This window comes from Calonectris borealis, chromosome 1 (assembly GCF_964195595.1).
Source record: "Calonectris borealis chromosome 1, bCalBor7.hap1.2, whole genome shotgun sequence".
Taxonomy (NCBI): domain Eukaryota; kingdom Metazoa; phylum Chordata; class Aves; order Procellariiformes; family Procellariidae; genus Calonectris; species Calonectris borealis.
This window is the reverse complement of record NC_134312.1, coordinates 192,814,156-192,829,025: the sequence shown is the minus strand read 5'-3', so window position 1 is coordinate 192,829,025 and position 14,870 is coordinate 192,814,156. Positions and strand designations below refer to the sequence as shown.

The 14,870-nt window shown below is 39.9% G+C and overlaps 1 protein-coding gene across 2 annotated transcripts in view; it reads right to left on the bottom strand.

The window, feature by feature from the left end:
- The window catches only part of TRPC4 (transient receptor potential cation channel subfamily C member 4), a 102,543-nt gene that overhangs the window by 31,292 nt on the left and 56,381 nt on the right, over positions 1-14,870 (bottom strand). The window lies entirely within an intron of this gene.

The following is a 14,870-nucleotide window of genomic DNA, read 5'->3' as shown; positions in this document are numbered from 1 at the left end:
TCTCTCACATATAGATGTTGAGATACAGTTAATTCAACATGGCTTTTTTCCACCTGCTTATTACATGTTCCTTCACAAAATGTTGAACAGATTTTGTGCAGGGGCCTATAGAGTCCTGGCATCACTATAGTCTGGACTTAATTCACCTTGAACCTTAACATTTTGTCTCAATGGTTTTCTAGTTGGCTGCATGGAAAACTTGTGACTTCTCTCAAACATGATCACTAAGAAGTAATTCCTGGTCTATTCTTGTTTGTGCCAGGTAGGTTTTTGAGTTATTCGGAAGGGGGATAGATGGGAGGAGTACAATTTAATTTTGTAGTGTTTAGGCTTGAGCCTTTCTGTCTCCTGATTGCTTTCAAAAGGAAAGGTTCCCTTCCTCGCTACCTTCTCCCCGCAAATCTCAGCCACATGTTCCTATCTTGTTTCTGTGTGTCATCATCAGTAATCATGAGCCTCAGGAGTATCTGAATTGTCTGATTGGTCCAGAAACTTTTATTTTCATAGGATTCATTAGCAGCCATGCCATCATCACTATTTCAGCATTCTGCAGAGCTGGAGGAACACATTCTGAGAAAGGACTGTGGTGGGAACATATAGACAGGAAAGTGGGATATGCCCATTTTAGTGTCTACAAGAGCCTAGACAGTCTGATTGGAACTCTATCTTTAGGATATCAGATAAAACTAATACATAAAATACAGCACTGTTAAGAAGCTAACTATTTTCAAGCTGCAGTCAATTGTGATGAGTCACACTGAGAAAACAGTTGAACATTATTGCATGGCAGGGATTAATATCCACCAACAGCATCCACTGCTGCTGTTAACTGCCCAAGTGCCATCACAAAGGGAACACACCTTCACAGGGCTACTAGGCAGGCTCCTAAATGCCTGCCTGCTTCAGCCTGTGAAATTACTTAACCACTTATTTACTCTTCAAAGAGCTGGTTACTCCTGACACACAGTATGAACATGACAACAGCAGGTCTGGCTCCTCCTTCCCTCCACAGTCCCCTCCAACCTTCAACATGCAGTCCATGTACTTGCAAATATCTGTGCTTGCTCTTCCACTACCTTTTAGGCATAACATGTTAAGCATCATCAGGTTATAAAAGAAGCTCTTTTGTGGGCTGCAATATACCCCTCACATTTCAGACACTGCTCTGAATCACCCGTGCTCCAACTGCAGAATGGCACATAAAAATAACCATTGTGCCGCAGGAGCCTGAGGAGACCTGGCTCCAGGCTCAGAGGATACCTGGAGCCAAAGGCCATGTGATACGGATATGACCCCTAAGCCTCAGTGTTAGAGAACAGTTCCTTGGTCTTTTTTATTTAATAATACAGACATAGCCCCAGGATCTTGACACTGGGAAGACTGCTATGCCACAGAAAGCAGACAGTCACATTGGTAGAAAATCCCCAAATAAAAAGGCTTTGCAGAAATCAATGTACATTCATAGAATTAAATAAACTCTTTTGTAATTCATCATAGGTAAGCATTCCCTTTAAAATATGCTTTAAAAACAGAGCAGAAATAGGTTGGGATGATTAATAAGATGAATACTTAAGTGAGGGACTGTATGTTCATTAATGTCTTCTGCCGAGATACTCCATGATTCACACCCAGCCAAAGACATGAACTGAGACAAATGTAACAAGGCTGTTCTCAGTAAGACTGTTGCTCAGCATCATATGCATTGATAGCACTGCCTAAAATATAACAGGATTATGTACAGATTGCAAAAGAAATGCTGACTAATGCTGCTGCATTTGATCTGTTTTGTGAGTGAAAAGCCAGACTGTTCTTCCAAGCACTTCCTGGGCTTCAGAAAGTGAAATGTAATTGTAAAGTTGACACTAGCAGAGAAATACTGACCTATTATAGAATAGTGGAAGAAAGTATATGGCTATTGTAAATTTGATAATTTTGAATTAGAAACACAACTAATCCAAACTACTAGTAATGCTGAAGTCATTTGGCAGCTGAAAGTTCTGAATATGCTTTGACATGGTGGTGGTTCTAAATTTTTTTCTTGGTTCAAGACAACTTTTATGTTCATCCTGATGCAGGGCTTGTTCTTTTCAAGCAAATGATTACGGAAAACTGGAAATCCTACTTTTTTTTGGCTGTACTGGAGATGTGATAGTTTAGTCTTTCTTGCTAGCCAAAGTATCTAAGTGCAAACTCCATATATAAATACAGTTACTGAGATCTTATGCGACTCCACAGAACTTGAAGCTAGGCTGACTGATGGATGCTTTATTTGTGACAGACACACAATCCATGCGTGCACAGTAGAGCTTCCCAGATATGTCTTTTTGAAGGCAAATTTTTGAAGGTACAAAATTGTAGGTTGATTGCCAAAATCCACAACTCCAGGGCAATCTCACCATGAAAGCTGAGATAAGAGTCTTTGGAGGTACCAGATCTCTATGGCTAAGTATCCTGAGGGGTGCTCAATTAAAGCAATGAATGCTGGAAGAATTGGGATCTCTGGAGTTCTGTAAATCCTCCCAAGTGTGCCTGAAGGGTTATCCTAGAAAAGCGTACTCTGAAATCCCATAGCCTTTCTGCAAAGCGGAAGACTTCTCTATGGCCTGGTGAGCTTACGTGGTGGAGCTATTCTGAGCAACGAACCTCAGGGATTCCAAGTTCTGCTGTTTAGGTCACACAGCCAGAGGTCTTGAAATCTTGTTGTAGATCATAACTATATCTATTTGCAAGAAGGAAGGGTCGGGGGGAGAAGTCAGTCAGCTTTTATCTTCAGAGGGTCTGATACAATATGCCACTTTTGTTCTGTTACATTAATTGGGAAAATCAGGAAAAAACTAGGAAAATCCATGTATTTTTTTTAAAAAGAAAAAGACATCCAGAGATCGGGGCAGCATTATCTCTGTGACCTTGCACACTTCCCTTTTCTATTTAGAAGACTGGACATAACCTTAACTAAGGAGACTTTTGGGCAATTCCAAAATACAACCTGACATGATAGAAGAGGAGAAGACATGCAGTGACAAGACTGTCTAATGGGTGCATTGTTACAAGTAGGAAAGACACCGAGAGTCCAGGCATTGTCTGCTTATTAATGTGCTGAAGCAGCAATGTTATCACATGGTGACAGAGCTCTTGTCAGAGCTACGTTCAGCAGCAAGAAAGACAATGTCTCAACAAAGCAGAGGGGACATCACTAGACTGCACACAGGTACTGGGGAAAAACTGCTGAGAGGAACCAGCCAAATACAATGGGTAGACCTAAAAGCAAGAGCCTTTAGACAGTCATGCTGGGGACAAGTTCATTGCCCAAAGCTCTCTTTACCTCCCTGGGGGAAACAAGCATTTCCAAGGCAATAATCCTGTTATTTGCAGGTGGCTCAATCTTCCCATTGACTGAAAAGGGAGCCATGGAGGATTAAGCTGAGTCTAACTTCCAGGTGCCTGTATTTTGCTGAAATAATTCCACCCAGAGCAAATTTCACTGTTTTAGCTGGATAATCTTTGCTGTATTCTGGTTGTCTCTTTGCTCCAAGTGTGTCCTTCCTATCTCTTCACACCAGCCAGATTTCACACCTGCCTCTTATACCTCACCTATCCATTCCCCATCAACCTGCTTTTATCATTTATTTCCACTTGAAAGGAAATTATCAACATTATGCAGCTTTTCCACCTCATTAATCAAGGGCTTAAATTGAAAAGTTGAAGGTGAGACTTCCAAGCATTTGTTGCATTGTTATAACTACATACTGGAGCAGTAGAAGAGAAATAACAGCATGGATATTTTGAAACAGTCTGAGATTAAATTTCATTAAAGACCCCATGGTTTTAATGGGATCAAATAGACATAAATTCAGGGCAAGAATCCCACAGACCACATGAGGCCCTAGGAATGACAGACACCATGGAGAGGTTTTGTATAGCACTGTGAAGTATTATACATGAAAGCTAATCAATGCAACCATTTGACTGAAGTCCAGTTTGCCTGATGCAAGAAAGGAACTCAAACAGATCAGATAAAATATATTTGGAGAAAAAAATGGAATCTGTGTGCTAAATATGTTTTCTTTTTGCAGTAAATACTTCTGAACATTGATGGAAAAAAGTTCTTTCTTCTAAAATAAACCCTACATATTGTAAAAATAAATTTTATCCAAGCTAATAAAATGGATAGAAATTAAAATGCTTCTTATGGAAGAACAAAAGGCATTGAAATAAAATAAGAACTTTCTTAGAAAAATGCCATCTTTCATTATAATTACTTCATAAGACTTTTAAAAATCCTTAAGATTTGAGTAATGGATATCACATACTACATATGATCAAGCTGTAGATTTTTGTATATGTAATACATCAATACATATACACTGATAAGACCAGCTTTTATTTTATATATTTATCTATAGGCTTAGATTTTGAAGCTATATTTCCAGTGTTGAAATCTTTGGATGTTAGACACTGAAATACCTTTTAAAAAATGTGGACCTACTTACCTGTTCATAAACTAAGACTCAGTTTGCACACCCACACCTTGCAACTTTAAGCAGGGCAGCAGCTCAATACTCTTATGAATGTTCTCTGTCCCTTTGGATAAAGCCTTGGGTTAGACACAATAGCTTTTTGTGCAGGCTGGCAGATAACTTTCAGATGGTAAAAATTCTGGATCTATCCTGATTGATCTCATTATCAATTAGCAGCTACCTAGACTTGTGATTTTACTCTTAAGGAACATGTCTCTCATTCCCATGCAAAAGAAACAAACAACAAAAAAATAACTCCTCTACGAAATCCACTCAAAGGTGTATTAAGTTCTAAGACAAAAAATCCTAGATATACCTTGTCTAAATTCCTTTCTTGTACCAAATCTTGAGCAACTACAAAAATCAAATACATTTTCCATCAACTGTGAAAATTCACAAAAATGTTATGCCATCTCCACAACACTGACTTTTGTTGTTTATAACTATAATTAGCTTAAAGTCTCACTGTAAATAATAACATCAAGATTTGTCAAAGAAAGATATGAAAGGCAGTATCCTGAACTATTTTTGGTTTTAAAAACATTTGTGGATCCCTAGCTAATTTTGTCCTTACCTTTCCCACAAAAGGTTGGTTGCTCTGTGCTATTTTTGTTCCTTACCATTAAGTGATGGGAAGCAAGAGGTTCCTCAGGGTCAATCTCTGCATGCCAAGTTCAACAACAACCTTTTAGTATGTTTCTTGGAGAACATATTTTCACTGGATTGTGAAACCATTTAACTGACAAACTCAACTTTGCTCTACTATGCGATCTAGAGTTTTTCACAGATACAACAAGAAGTGAGACAAGCTGCTAATGATCTAAAGCTCTCTGAAGCAAAGGAAAGCCACTCCAGGGAATTCGATGAGCATCAAGAAGGCCTGAAATATCTCTTCTGCTTTACACCTGGGCTGATGAACTGATCTTTGCTGAAGGTATATGAAGGTAACGAGAGGAACAGAGAGGCATCCTGGCATAATTCAGGGGCTCCCAATCTCTGGGGCATATTTTGTTAACAGAATATAGCTATTTCAAAGGAACATGCACAAAATCAAAAGCATGCCTTCTGTTTTCTCCTGGGGACAGGGAAACGGGTGTTTGGGAGGGGAACAACTGTGCACAGTGTCTGGGTCCTGTGTCAGGCCAGGCAAAGAGCTGGGAATGACATGGCCAGATGCACCATTTATGTCCCAGCTCTCTTCCAAGGACAGTTATACTCAAGCAAGCTGAGTCTGGGAATTGCTGGTTTAAATTATCTGTGCACACAACTCAACTCTGAGAATACTTAATACCTATCCTCAGTTCACTCTTTGTCTTCATTTTCTTATCTGTACAACTGAATTTAATTCCTTCCTCCACAGAAGCCGTGAAGATGAATTTAGTAATGACTCTGGAGTGCAGTGAAAAGGTGATGAACAATACGAGGATTATGGAGCATTCGAGCTTTTTGGATGAACTATACTCTACCAGAGCTGAGAGCATTCAGCGCTGATTATGTACCAGCAGTGCGTTTACTCTTGTGTTCAAGGAAAAGTATAATTTCTAAGAAACAGTGATCAGCTGCAAAGGAAACTGGTCTAGGCATGGCATTATGATTTATGGTGTTATATACATGTATTTCACCCACTATGGAAAGGCAGTTGCAAATGGTTTGGACAATCAGCATTGAACAGCCCCTCAAATATTTATGGCTTAGTTTCACCACCTAGTCCAATAGCATCAGATTGTTCAGTTGCTTCAGTATTTATGCAGTAAGGCATCCATATAAGTGGGATAGCTGTTCCCTTAACCCGGTATCTTTAGAAGGGACGGTAGCCAGTATCTTTAGACCACACACTTTCTTTCATAACTTGAATAGCAAGAAGTCTGACTTTCACAGTACTATAAATCACAAAAGCAAATATATGTAATTAGCAGTTACATTTTTTTAAGCAGTCTTTTGAATTTCCTTTGCAAAATGTTCTGAAATGCAAATGAATTGTAGTTCATTATCATAGTGGAAGATTAAAGGAGATTTAACTTACTACATATATCTTAACATTATTGGCCCTTTTTCTTCTCCTGTTCTTTTGCCTCTGTAGAACAGGGTTTTGGTAAAGAATAGGAATATAAGCCAAGAAAAAATGTTTAATGTCCTGGATTGTATGTGAAAATAAACTGTAACCCTGGATTGGCTGTTATGTTCAATATGAGTTGGCTAGTGGGGTTAATAAAGTTAAAATTAATCAAAGATGCTCATCCAAACCATTTCAGGTTCATGCACCTAAACCTTCCACACCAGTGGACTGTAGACGGTGATGGTGTAGTTGTCACGATTTAGAGAAACATGAAAGATACTGTATTTTTTGAATGTATCATGTGCTTAAACAGAAGTGTCTAGCGCCATTTTAGATGCCCTACGTATCCAAGCTGGCCATCCCATGCATTGCCAAAAAAAGGTACAGGTTTCCTGTAGGATATTTGTCACAGGTACAAGCTCTCTGTGAGTATATAAGACTTTAAAAATGGGACCAGGTGGCTCTTTGTAGGCACCTGAGTTGCTTTGTTTATATTTATTTTGATTTAATTTCCTAATTCATAACAACCAAACTTGCTAAATGCCTGAGTTTGGAGTAAGGGGCTGTGGACAGGTACCTAAATATGGAGGTAGAGTACAGAAATTCTGCACATTTCTGCTTTTGAACTGTGCTCTACAATAATGTTGTAGACAGAAATTTAGCCAGCCAAAAGTATTGGTCCATTCTCTCAGGTACTTTTGCATAGGAGTCTATAAAGCTCTTTAAAGAAAAAGTATATCCTCATTTACAGCTTGTAAATCTCTATTAAGCTTAACAAGTTTACATGATGAGTGAAGCATGCATAATTTTACTTATTATCCTTTAATCTCCATGGCTTCATTGAAACTGTCTGTAGCATGTATTTATCAAAATTGATTTAATACAGAAAATAGTTTCTTGCTTTCACAAAAATATTGTGGAGAGGGTAAGAAGTAAGGCTTATATCCTAATAATTACCATAGACAGCCGTAATTTATAAAGTAATATGTATCCAATGTGTACAGTACTGCAATCTAATATCCATTAAAGTGTTGTATCTCCAAACACCAGCATGTTCCTTATCTTTGCCAGCACTTACTACATTCTCTCGGTGTTGCTAGAATAATATAATGAAGATACTCTTATCAGGTAGTCAATAGTAAAAAATACAGTTTTCAAGCGTGCACAAGGCTTAGATTCACAAAGGGATACAAGAGCTGCAGGCAGGTATAGCTTGTCTATGAAACACAGAAAGGCTTTTACAGCATTGCTCCAAAGCTCTGAGAGTCCTGCACAGACCAGCTCAACATCGTATGTCTAGGCAAGGCCAGAAGTGGCTATTTAGGGATGTAGGAAACTGCTCATCCCCTTCACTTCTATTAACAGGCATGTAAGGATTAGAACATCTCAATACTGAGGATCTAAACTTCATATTTGGGAGCCCAGTCCCATGAAGAGTTTTAGTCTAAATTAAGTACACAGTACTGAAAGTAAAATTCACCATGCAAGAGACCTAAATTCCCCATAAATTGCATTTTATGCTCACTTTGAGTTTCAAGCACCTAGCTGAGGTCCACAGCCTATGAATACTGAGTGCTAAGACAGCCTGGACAAGAGGAATAGCAGGAATTGGAAAAAGGAATGAGTCTCAAACACTGCATCTCACCAGCACTTAGAAGCCTATCTCAGCTAGATGTCTACATGAGGCTGAGTTTCAGCGTCCAAAACATCTTCCTTTCCTGAAATGCTTAACCTATATCCCCCAAGAGTAGTGTGAATGTTTGGCATTGCAGCTTTATGGCTAAAATTCTTGCACAGGGAACAAGAAACCTGCCTTTTCTCAGCCTGAGGGAAGACTGAACCTCTATCCCAGGAGCGTACTAGGGCAGGGATAACGGCGTGGGGGTGAAACATTCACCACTCCTGCTAAAAATGGGAGAAAGGAAAACTTAAGTAGAGAGAATTAAAGAAAACAAAAAATCCAATAGGTGTCTTCAGCCTCCTTACTAAGGGCCCCTACTAGGAAGCAAAGGCATCAAAGCTAGGTTTTGCACACACACTGCAGGCCTTTTCTGTTTCCTTTATCCTCAAGCTATACGATTGTAATGTTAAAATGTGAAATATTTGAATGCTAGAGGAGCAAGGACAATGGTACTCAATTGAAAACAGGACTGAAGTCCAAAGAGTATCTCAGGATCCTACCAAAACCTGCTTCCATCAGCAAAATTTTGTGATTGCAAGAAAACATCTGATTGCACTGAATACTTGTATATATATGATTATTTTATATTATCTCATAAAAGCAGAGTCCTCGTTTGCAGCTCTCAGGCATTGCCTGTGGGAGGGAAGTTTTCCATAGCTAATAAAAGTGTATGTAAAATTAACATTCAGATAGTCATTGTTAAGGAAGAGAACTCCCTTTATTTTTTGTACTCTATTTAAACACTGTAAAAGACCATTAAATATAGGCAGAGCACTGTTCCGTCTAAATTGCGGCTGATCCTGAATGCTTAAGGAAAGAATTTGAAGACAGAATAAAGTAAAAGCTTCAGGTTTGCTAAGTGCAGGGGTATCCTTGTCCAGAGATCACACCTCTGCCACTGTGACTAGGAGCCACTGATTATGGCTGGTTTGACAATATGGATGGGATTCAGGAACCAAAACACAGTCTGTAGCTCCATTTTAGATGGAAGACATATTTACAAAGGCTTTTCAAATTTAGGATAGATTTTTACTAGAATAGCAAAAAATACATATGGCTACCCATATTTAGCTGGAGGTCATGACACCATTGAAAGTGTTTTCCCAAAGAAAAAGTCTCCTGACTTTTTTTATCATAATCAAAACAAGACATTTTTCTTTGGCCTCAGTTTTGGAAATGGCAACACCATTCTAGATTAAATCTTAAACACACAAAGACACATACCAGCCAACACCACCAACAACCAAAGAATAAAATAAAATCATCTACATAAAAAGGTCAATCTTAAATTGACCTTACTGGTAAACCTACAAGTAACTCAGTAAAAGGTCCTGTTACAGCAAGAGTCAGGCAGTCCTGAAAAGAAATGGCTCTCCTGATGTTTAAATAAATAATTTCATTAATGGGTCCAGTTTTGGAATCCCCAACAAAAAAGGGATATTAAACTGACTGAAGTGAACATAGTGAAAGGCCATCAAGGTGACTGGGGGCTGGACCACATGATGTACAAGGAGAGGCTGAGGGAGCCAGGTTTGTTCAGCCTAGAGAAGAGAACACTAATGGGAGGATATTACTGCTGCCATTCCACTAATGAAATTGCTGCTTATGAATAATTGGAGCCAGACTTGTCCTAGAGATGCACATTGGAACGACAAGAGGTAATAGTTGCATGTTGTGGCATGGGATATTCCAGCTGATACCAGGAAAAAAGCTCACCAGTGGCTAGACACAGGCACAGGTTGCTGAGAGAGGCAGTGGAATATCCATCCCCAGAGAAATTCAAGATTTGACTGAACAAGGACCTGAGCAATCCGATCTCTCTTTGTAGTTAGCCTGTCTTGAGCAGTAGTTTGGACTAAATGGCCTTGAGTAAGTCATTATGTGCATTGTCCTTCTTTCTGACTGAAGTTGTCTTCCAACTTTGTCTGGGATTATTCTCCTCTTCTGCACTTTATTTGTCAGTACTGGTTATCTACTGTTTCATCTTGCTGTCCATATTATCCTTTATATCTGCTTCCTGGAACACGTCAATTTGTACTAACTGTTTAATTTTTTGCACAACACTTTCTTGACCAAAATTAGAAGATGATGCACAGTGTACTTGCCACCTCTATGATCACTTCATCTGAAGCATCTTGCTGTGCCATCGGTTTGGATGTACGTTGTGCTAAGTACTGACAGGACTGTACACTGCCATACATTCCACCAGCAGTATGCTGACCACAAACGTTTGCTCCCAAACATCCCCATTCTCTGTAGATTCACATACTCCAATAGTATAAACCACTCTGACAGAAAGGATGGGGAACGCATTGTTAAAGAGACTCAGTAAGACTGCATTCCTGCTCCAAGCACTATTCTGAACAACATAATTAAGATGAGCATTTAAAGATGCCCATAAAAGAGCAAAAAACTCATCAAAACAAATTTGCCTAAAAAATGTTCGTTTTGCTGCAGCCACCCTGAACAACTGGCAGGGAGCTTTTTAATCACATCTACTAAGCACCAAGTTTGTCTGGTTATTGCGCTCTCCCCTGAATTTTGTAGCATTCCCTGGTGAGCCAAATGCCCCTGTGAGAACATTTAGCATGGTCACTGCTAGGTTTGAGGCTAGGGTTTAGAGCAGAAGAACAGGTATGGCAAGTCTATACGGATCAATATGATCCTTCTGTGAGCTGCAGTCAAGGCACACAGAGGGTGAGGCCTTGCTTAATTTCCCCTTTGCATCACTGTTATAATGTTCAGAGGCCACTCAGCAACTCGATAGGGAATTTGGTGCTGGAAAATACTGTTCTTCCTCACTTTTTTCCACAATATGGAGTTCTTGTTTTTCTGTCTTTTTTTCAGTGGTGATGGATTCTCAAGTATAGGAAACAGGCCTATGTTTCTGTAGTGTGGAGCATCTGGCATGCTTGGGATATCGGAATTGACAGGTAATATAAAGAAGAAAATTAATTTTCCTTACCAGCAAAAGCTTGTTTCTTGTTTGTTTAAATGCAAGGACAGGAGATTCTGACTTTTTTTACCAAGACATTTTTCCACAGCTGCTTCTTAAAGCTATAACATTATCCTTGTTATACTGACTTATTTTTCCATGGATAATCACCACATATTGTAACACCACTTGTGTAATCATCTAATCATGTAAAAGACAAAATTAATGCAGAATTTTTCTTAAGAGACTTTTAAAATGTAAAATCGATAGTCTCCATGGAAATGTAGCCCAATACAGGTTTTTCCTCTGAGCCTCCTAGTGACACTTTAATATCTGCCAATTATGCACGTTCAGCCTTCTATTACATAGTAGTAGGTAAAAGCTAATTACGGTTTGATTGTTGGAGAGCTTAGATCATTATGGACAATCTTGAAACTTCTTAAGTTCTATGAAATATATGTATACTCCATTTTCCTAGAGAAGCTGGCTGCTCATGGCTTGGACGGGTGTACGCTTCGCTGGGTAAAAAACTGGCTGGATGGCGAAGCCGAAAGAGTGGTGGTGAATGGAGTTAAATCCAGCTGCAGCCGGTCACAAGTGGTGTTTCCCCAGGGCCCAGTATTGAGGCCAGTTCTGTTCAATATCTTTATCAATGACCTGGATGAGGGGATCGAGTGTTCCCTCAGTAAGTTTGCAGATGAGACCAAGTTGGGCGGGAGTGTTGATCTGCTCGAGGGTAGGAAGGCTCTGCAGAGGGACCTGGACAGGTTGGATCGATGGGCCGAGGCCAACTGTATGAGGTTCAACAAGGCCAAGTGCCGGGTCCTGCACTTGGGTCACAACAACCCCAGGCAACGCTACAGGCTTGGGGAAGAGTGTCTGGAAAGCTGCCCAGAGGAAAAGGACCTGAGGGTGCTGGTTGACAGCCGGCTGAACATGAGCCAGCAGTGTGCCCAGGTGGCCAAGAAGGCCAATGGCATCCTGGCCTGTATCAGAAATAGTGTGGCCAGCAGGAGCAGGGAGGTGATCGTGCCCCTATACTCCGCACTGGTGAGGCTGCACCTCGAATACTGTGTTCAGTTTTGGGCCCCTCACTACAAGAAAGACATTGAGGTGCTGGAGCGTGTCCAGAGAAGGGCAACGAAGGTGATGAAGGGTCTAGAGCACAAGTCTTCTGAGGAGCAGCTGAGGGAAGTGGGGTTGTTTAGCCTGGAGAAAAGGAGGCTGAGGGGAGAGCTTATTGCTCTCTACAACTACCTGAAAGGAGGTTGTAGCGAGGTGGGTGTTGGTCTCTTCTCCCAAGTAACAAGCGATAGGATGAGAGGAAACGGCCTCAGGTTGCACCAGGGGAGGTTTAGATTGGATATTAGGAAAAATTTCTTTACTGAAAGGGTTGTCAAGCATTGGAACAGGCTGCCCAGGGAAGTGTTGAGTCACCATCCCTGTAAAAAAGGTATTTAAAAGACGTGTAGATGTGGTGCTTAGGGACATGGTTTAGTAGTGGACTTGGTAGTGTTAGGTTTGCAGTTGGACTCGATTATCTTAAAGGTTCTTTCCAACCTAAATGATTCTATGATTCTACACTGAAATTCATGTCGAAGAGAAGTCTGGAATGTAGAGCTCCTCTTCCTCTCTTCATTTGAAGGGAGGTAGCTATTAAAATGCAAACTACATGCAGAGCTATTTGAATTAAGACAAAGACAAACAAAGAATTCTATTGTTTAAAATGTTAATAGTTTTGACATGCTGTATCTGCCCCAGGATAACTTTTGCTTTGGGAAAAGGGTTTACTTGGTCATGTTGCCAATTTCAGAGAAAAACTATAACCCTAGAGCCACATTAGTTTTGTCTCACATCAACAGTTTTCGTCTACATCCAGAAAATGCAAAGATATATCTATGTACCTCAGATTTAGGCTCCCTTGTGTAATTCAAGAGTGTTGCACTTACTCTTTTTAAGGATACTGCATAATTGTATAGTTTGAAGAGATGAGATGACAGACTAAACTGTGGCCTGGAAACTAACCTTAGCTTATTGATAAGGACTTAATAAAACTATTTAGTTTATTAAAAGACCACAGTTTGTATGTATGTGAATATGAAAACAGCAGGTCTTGGCTGAGATTTATTCCTTTAAGAAAAAAAAAAAACAAAAAAAAGCTGAAATAGACACCTTCATCACATGCTGTGAGCTGAAGTTCCTGTGGAGATGTGTGTCTGTCTCCTTCAATGATAGAGGGAACTTAGGTACCTAATGAATTGCCTGAAATTACATTGGGTGAATCTGGGGCCTTATTATTCTTGGGTGAGCTAAGGCACTGCAGCAACCCAAGTCTGAAAGCTGAACCCAGCAAACGTGAAACTGGAACTGCAGGAACCACTAGAAATCAGTGTGTAAAATGCATCATTTTAGATGCAAGAGATTTTGGAAGGCACAGTTTCTCTGAACATTACAGTCTAGATTAACCGCAAGCTATTTGACCACATCGTATCTGACTATTGATCTTTATTCATGCTCATGAATATTTGTTTATGCAAGCAGTTCCCTTGACTTGACCTGTAGTGCTTGCAGAGGAAGGGCTTATGCAGCACAGGCAGTACTGGCATAATCTGGCCATATGAGTCTATACTGCAAATATTAATGCTGCTTTTAGAAAAGATAGTCATCTTGATAGTCATAATTCTCAGGGTTAATGGCTTCTTCAAACAAGTGCTTTGGGATGCTGAGTTACTTAAACCCTTTCCTAAGTAAACAACAGTGTCGGAGGTTGAGGGCAATGGAGGTTCTTCCTCTTCCCACTGCATGTTTTCTGGAAAGGAGTTAGTCACCAAAATTTTAGAACTGCCTTTAGCTGAAACTAGCCCTTGCCCTTCTCAGATTGTGCCTTTTTCTCTGGGCTCTAATGTCTTTCTTTAAAAAGATAGGTTAATGATAAAACCCACTTTGGTGTGTCAAGGTCCATTTGTCAGCTACGCATTTGTTCTTATTATCCTTCAGCCTCAGAATACTGTGAAAGTTGGATAGATACTGACCACCTGCTATTTTGGAAGGCCAGACAGAAAAGCTACTAATATCTCCTCTGGGCATGGGACAGCACTGAAGAGCCCCCTGCTCCTCTTCAGCATTGTAGCATTTATTTGTAAGGAAGTAATGTATGAAACTAATGATTTTTAGATTGGTTTCTTATTTCTTGATGGTACAAAACTGGGAAAATTTACTGCAGGAAATTGTTTTTAATATTTAAATGTGAATCTCACCCACTGAAGTTAGTCTGACTTGTCTGTAGGAAATGTCGTTCTAAGCAGCCTGCCAGATCGATTAATTCCTTTGCAATAATACTAGATATTGGCTTTTTTAATGTTAGTAGCAATATTTACGCAGCGACGGACAACACACCTTACAGTGAAGGCTGGTAGTGAGGACTGTTTTATGCTGTGCTATCATGGGGGAAATCTCAGAAAGCAGTTCATCTATGAAAGGCAGGTCCTTCTGAGAGGTTCCTGACAAGTAAGTGTACACAGGGTTTTCAGTCATGCATACTTGTTTAAGTGGAAGACAGATGTAGCCCTGCCTCCTGTTTCCTGCAGTGCTCTACTGAGGAACATATAGAGGAAAAGCCACTGACTCGTTCTTCTCTGGAATATCAGGCACTGCCAATTAGTGTATTATAAATTCAACACT